We start from the raw sequence: 7,198 nt of genomic DNA on the forward strand, positions 1-7,198 counted from the left end.
TTCTGCCCAATGTTTGGTGACTCACTTTGTCCTTGCGTTTAGCGATCAATTAGTCAATTTGTCAACTCAGTCTTGTGGACACAGTTCAACTTGTATATAGTTCTCTAGAAGAAGAAATAAAGCAAATACTCTTGCTTGGAGGGGGGGCCTTCAGTGGGTAATTCGGGACCTCGTCTGGTGTCGTCTCTACATCTATTTCAGATTCATGTATGCTATTTTAAAGGATTGCTAAAGACTCACTAAACTTAGGTTTAAAGAAAGGCTTCGTTGTTTCACACGGTCCTAGTTCGGCGCATGCTACATTAGTATCAGAGCTTGGGATGTGATTCAACCATGCAACCTAGGGTGAGGGCATCCTATGGATGGTAAAGCTAAGATTGGGAAAAACCACTTGGCCATCCACAATGGCATCAAGCTCCGAAGGCATCACTAAAGAAGAAGAACCATTCAAAGAAACCCTTCTGCCAAAAAGAAGACGAAGACAACCAAAAGCTAGAGGAGCAAATAAGGCAACTCCAAATTCAACTCAAAAGAGTGCAGATGGAAAAAAAACTAGTATAATTACAGGCAACCCTGGCCCAAGTAGAAGACACCTAAAGAACAAAGTTCCTCAATGGAACAATGTGTCGATGGATGACTGAAAAGGAAGAGCAAGACCATGAAGCAAGACTCGTTGAATAGCTGACAGAGAAAGCCAAATGCAAGGCCAAAGAGGAGTGATTGAGAGAAAAGCTCGAAGCAAAGGCGAACCATGAGCGACAGGCCTGACAAGACTTGAGGGACCAGTTCCGGACTCCGGTAACTTCTCAATCCTCCACAACCCCAGCCATCGCCTTGACAACAGTTATCCATGCCTCACTGAACTTCATCAAGTACAACGATAAGTGCAACCATTCGGTTGTGACTTAGTTTATTCACCAGTTTATTGCTCGCTTTTCTCTTTCAAAAATCAAAGAAACCTAAGACAAAGTCCATCTCGGCTCCACACCTCATAGGTGATGTAGTCACTTGGTAGCAACATTGGTCCCGTTTGCACAAAGACCCTTACACTCGCTTACCGGACTATGATTGGGATACCTTTGTGTTCGATTTGAAGACCAGGTTTCTACCTCTGTAGTACATGACAAATCTAGAAGATGAGTTAAATAAGAATGATGTTATCCCATGTTTATTTTGTATCCAAGCCTAGACATACACTTGTTGCCGTATGATTTGTACGCATGTCCAACTTTGTAAATGCTTGGCAATTTAGCGGGTCCGCATATCACAAGCCAAAGCATATAAACTCTCTTTTGTGTTGACAAGTCAAGCCATAACCCTTGTACACATTTGAAGCCATAGCCTAAGGTCTAAAAGTATGTAATGTTTTTCAAATTTGAATAAAGAAAAGAGGAAAGAGGGAGGACGTGTGATCTTGGGAGGTGTGGGAAGTTGCAACCAACTTTTCCTTTATCAACCCATGCACGACTTCTTTTCAACTCTCTTGAATTTGGCACAAACTCTCTTTCTTGGTTCTTGCTTCTCTGTGTGCTAATTCTTTCTAGCTATGGAGGGAGAAGGTGAGGATGAAGAAGAGGATGATTTCATGCCTATCTTATGTGTGCCCTAATATAACCTAGGTTTAGGCTTTCTTTGTGTGTGTAAGGCTATGGTTTCTTAGAGAGAGAGAGAGATAGTGTGTGTCTGCCATTCTTGAGTGTATTTGAGAGTTTCTTGCAGCTTTTATGGCAATGGGCTGAGCCCAGTGCATATACTTTGCATGCTTGAGCCCGGATCTACTGTAATTTCGTGTGCTTGGAAGGCTATTTCATTTGGTGCGTTCGCCGGGAGGGGCTAGCCATGGAACTTGCAAGAAGCAGCTTCAAATGTGGAGGGAGCACTGGCCTAGAAAGAATGTGCAAAGATCAAGGAGGGAGGCGGCCTTGAAGGAAAGAAAGCGGCTGGCAGCAAGTTTCTTCCTTGTCCATCTTCTGGTCCATGGCTAGAGGCAATCAGAACAATGAGGCAACACACAGAAGGTATGACTGTGGCGGGTCAAGCAGACATGAGGGTGCAAACCCTAATGGACATAAAGCAACAAAACATCACAGTTGAGAAGGCAAACCAGGTCCGAAGGTGAGATAGAGAGGAAGAGAAAAAAAGGGGACTTCTTGATGCCCGTGTCATTGAGGAGAGGACAAGCTTTGCAAAGGAAGGGACAATGAGGGTCTGGGTGCAGCGAAGGAGAGAGAATTTGAGATTTCCTAGCCACCAGTAGGAAAAGGAGGATTGGTAGTCTGGGAACGACCTCACGTCTCTTCCGAGCTCGAGGCTGTGCTCGCACAGGCACTATTCCGTTACTCGTATGCTTACTCAGTGAGGTTGCAATGGCAGATAAACCAAAGGCACCGATTGTAATGCAAAAGCTTTTGGGGTATCCTTACATTGGGGCTAAAGTGGCCGACAAAAGGAAATTGCAATATGGTGTTTTGCCATCAGCCTTCTACCCTTATCATTCCCGGGAAACAAGTCCCTTGTCATCCAACATCTGCTCCATGAAACTTACTGGATGCTCTCAGGCTTTTGTGCCTCACAACCCTATGTTTGTGGCTGCTCCGATGGAGAAGAAAGGGCCCTATGCATTTGCTGTTGACTTCCTTATGGGCGGGGTTTCTGCTGCAGTTTCCAAGACTGCTGCTGCTCCTATTGAGCGTGTGAAACTGCTAATCCAGAATCAAGATGAGATGATGAAGGCTGGCCAACTCCAGGAGCCTTACAAGGGGATTACCAATTGCTTTGCACGTACTATTCAGGAGGAAGGTTTTATCTCTCTGTGGCGTGGTAACACTGCCAACGTTATCAGATATTGATGGGAGCTGACTTAATGCGTTTTTGTCTGATCCTCTTCTTCTTTCAGTATCGGAAACAAATTGTAATCGTTTCAGGCGCCACGTTAAGGGTTTCTTTTGGCAGCGGACTGACAAAATCAGGTCCAATTGTAATGGCGATTAAATGAGTAGTAGGTCTCTGTTGCAGTAAGAAAAAAAAATCGGGTCCTTGAACACAACTATGATTTGTTTGGGCAGCGTGTTTTAAATCCTTACGCCGGAGATTTTTGGCGCAGCAAGGGTATGTAGATGCGGGTGGCAAATTTTCATGCAGATTTTGAGTGAGGGAAAGCTACGACACTATGATCTTTTGATGGGGATTATTTTGGTGTTTGAAGTTGAGAGTTATTATTATTTCCATAGGATGTTTGTGGGTTTTTTTGTGGGGGATGTGTTGATGATTTTTCACCTCATAATTCAGTTACTATTTTACTAAATTTCTTTCTTTGAATAGTCACTTAACTGATTTCTAAATTAGTTACAAATTCCAATGAGGAATAAATTAATCATTTATCTGAACATTTTGATCTCGATAGATTGTTCACATACGCATCCACATCCATTCTTTCACATACGCATCCACATCCATTCTTTCACATACACATCCACATCTACATCCATATCCATGTACTTCGCATCTCACCCTTTCACATATCCTCTCATCTCATTTTCATCTCATCATTCTCATCCACATCCATTTACTTCACATCTCATCCCCATTCATTTTCATCATCACACCACATCCTATCGCATCCTATTTACATCTTATCACATCCATTCACATCCCATTTACATCTTATCACATCCTATCACATCCCATCACATCTTATCACATCCTATCCCATTTACATCTTATCACATCCATTCACATCCTATAACATCCCATTTACATCTTATCACATCCGTTCCACATCCTATTCCCATTTAGTAGTTTTTACTACTTTGATACCGATAATGGGACTTTTTGTAAATTTTTACCAATTGCTTGGCCTAATTAAAGGTTCTTTTTCTCGACAACTATTTCCAATATTCCTTCTCAATTCCTCAATTCAATTATATTCAATATTTCTCTTTTCAATAAAAGAATTCATGGGATTTACAGAAATCAATTCTACCCATATTTTCACTTTTGATAAATAATCATAAATTGAATTATACTAAGAATTTCTCTTTTTCTCATTTAGTTTCTTGGACCTCAAATATCATGAGAATTCCTCTTTTTGCATTGCATTCCAATGTCATGGAAATTCTTCTTTTATCATCAAATATTTATCATAAAATAAATTCATAAAATATCCATTAATTCAAAATGCCAGGAATTTCTCTTTTTCCATCTAAATGATTGAATTCCAAATGTCATAGGATTTCCTCTTTTACCATTTAAATATTTCTCATAGATAGATTTATTTAAAATTCATCTTTGAATTTAAATAAAATATCCATTAATTCAATATGCTAGGAATTTCACTTTTCCCATCTAAATGATTGAATTCCAAATGTCATAGGAATTCCTCTTTTACCATTTAAATATTTCTCATAGATAAAATAAATTTATCTAAAATTTATCTTTGAATTTAAATAAAATATCCATTAATTCAATATGCTAGGAATTTCTCTTTTCCCATCTAAATGATTGAATTCCAAATGTCATAGGAATTCCTCTTTTACCATTTAAATATAATTATCATAATTTTCTTTTTTCTTAATTATTTAATTATACATAAACTTAAAAATTAGTTTTCCATTGAATGTGACAAAAACCATTCTTTTAGCCTAGGATATTCAATCCTAGAATATGGTAGGAAGTCCTCTTTTTAAGTTATGCATAAGAATGAATTATGCATCAATTTCTTAAAAAATTTACCATAGCTCCGCTGCTATTGGTGATAATTTTCAATAATTTTGAAAGCATAAAGTTTTAGTAATACAACATGATAGAATAACTATCATTTGGATCAATATCCAATTATGGACTTGATTCCTAAGTTTTTCATAATTTAAAAGCATTAAAAAGACACTTCTTTGGCCTCTAATTTGACAAGCATAGAATTTACTTTTTGATTTGAGAATTCATTCATGAGAAGCATCGTTTGAATATAGAATAGGTCATAGGAATGACCATTCTTTGGGGGAGAGAGAGATATGCTCAAAAAATATTTTTAATTAAGCATAAATGTAAACTTTATGTGTTTAATTACTAAAATTCATTAAAGAGCTTCAATTGCATTAAAGAGCCATTCAATTGAATACTTCTCAAGCTTGAGAGGGGTTGAGAAGTGAGAAACATTTAGAGATTAAGAAAAAGACCATAAAATCACTCTTTACCTCTTGTTTTGCTTGATTCTTTAGTCATTGGAGAGGCCCCCAACCAATCAATTGGTTTAGTATGTTGATGAAGACGCCAAAGAAGGTTTAAGAGAGAGAGAGAAGCTCCAATCTCTCCAAATTGTAGCGGATTTTTAGAGGATAATAGAAAATATCATTATTTCAGTATAATATTGACATGGTATAGTTCACATATTTTTTTACAAAGGGCTAAGAATCTATTTATAGGTGAGGGAGGCCTCTAACCAAGTCCAACTAGGGTCTAGAATTTTCCAGGTTCAGTTTGGCTGAATTTGGACAAGATTTAGACCAAGTTTGGCTCCCTTTTGATTTGGTTTAATCCATGAGAGAGGAGAGATAAAAATATCTTATTATTTTTTAGTTTGAAACTTCTCCACACATGTGAAATAGGCACCTCCTTGAAGAGCCCCCTTCTCCTTACCTAGGTGTCAAAAATGTATCATTATATCCAAAAATATCTTATTGTTTTAGTAATATTCATAGTTTTTTACTAATAAACTTTGTATTTAGTCAACTCTTCATCTTATGTGGGCATTTACTCATTTTTTGATATTTTTCTTTTATAAATTGGATTTATCTTCTCCCCACACTTGGATTGATCCTATTGGTCCATAGGAACCTTAATTGGACCATAATCCAAAAATTTCTGAAAATCTAGACCCTTAGGCTAAGGTCCTTTATACCTATTTTCAATTAATTCTAATGGCACATTGGAAAGTTCTTTTTGAATTTTTGTTTTAAGGGAAACCATTTTAGACACTAGGAAGATTTTTTTATCCAAAAATATCTCTATTTTGGATTACCTCCCTCTAGACATTTTCTCTCTCCAGGTCAGAACAGGGTAAAACAAAATCTTTCTTTTATTTCAGAGGGGAATAATTATAAGATCAGAAGGGGAGGCTCTTACACCTATACACCTCAAAAGCTAGAGGGAGGATTCTTACATCCTACCCCACTTAAAAACGTGAGATGTCAACTCTTTCTCTTAAGATCCAACTGATTCTGGGGTTCCTTACAGTCTGGTCAACTTAACACAATCTTGGCATAAAGATCCCTTTTAGAGAACTTATTATCAGATAATAATTCATTCTTCAGATCATGTCATTCATATCCTTAACACAATAATGGTCCATTAGACCGAAAATTTTATCTGAACATCCTTCCACGAGAATTTTAGTCATGCAAGTTCTCAACTTGTCATCCCTTAACTTGATCCACCGGGTCAATCAAGTGTTAACAGTAGCAATCTGTTAGCACAATTCACTAATCTCATAGGGATTTGCTGAAGTCATAATCATCATTCTAGTTATTATCATCATCACTGGGATTCATCCCATTCATCCTCATTGTGGCTTTGTTTAACTTATCGCTTTTCAACCAAAATTCAGGAATCATCATTTTTCAATCAGAATCCAAATCAACTCATCAATTCTCAACCAGAATTTTAAAATCATATCAACCACATTCGAGTTCATCAACTCGATAGCATTTTTGCTTATAATTTCAAGTTCTTAGATTTACTCGTATATACTGCCAGTAAAGAGCTGCAGTTATACCCTCGGTATATACAGGTAGTGACGGTCCTTGGAATTATAAGGTAAATACCATCATGTCTAGGCCTTAAGCAAGTCAGCGATTCCACATAGTTACGGTACTTCCATCTGCTGAAGACCTTATTACCAATTTATGAATTTCAGTCTGAATATCAATTTGTATGAATTTCATCACACAATTCCAACCTTTTACTGTTACTTCATAAATGTTTGACATTTTTGGCTTCTCGGTTGATCCACTTTAGCCAATTCGCTCTGATGCAACTGAAAGATCCCTGCCATCTCCGTGCAACAAATTCGGGGGTGCTAGTAGCGGGAGTAGCACTTCTTGCATGGGGCAGGGTCCCTCACTCGGGGCCTCGCCTACGGATATCTGAACAAGAGACTAATCCCTCGGATCTTCCAAAACCGAACCCGGAAAAACTTTCCTCG

General features: G+C 37.9%; 1 pseudogene; it reads left to right on the forward strand.

Moving 5' to 3' along the window:
• Positions 1 to 2,303: 2,303 nt before the first annotated feature.
• On the forward strand, positions 2,304 to 2,859 carry LOC147614709 (ADP/ATP translocase 1, mitochondrial pseudogene; annotated as a pseudogene).
• Positions 2,860 to 7,198: the final 4,339 nt, after the last annotated feature.

The sequence above is a fragment of the Cibotium barometz genome, chromosome 41, assembly GCF_041138505.1.
Source record: "Cibotium barometz isolate CiBa-2024 chromosome 41, ASM4113850v1, whole genome shotgun sequence".
NCBI lineage: Eukaryota > Viridiplantae > Streptophyta > Polypodiopsida > Cyatheales > Cibotiaceae > Cibotium > Cibotium barometz.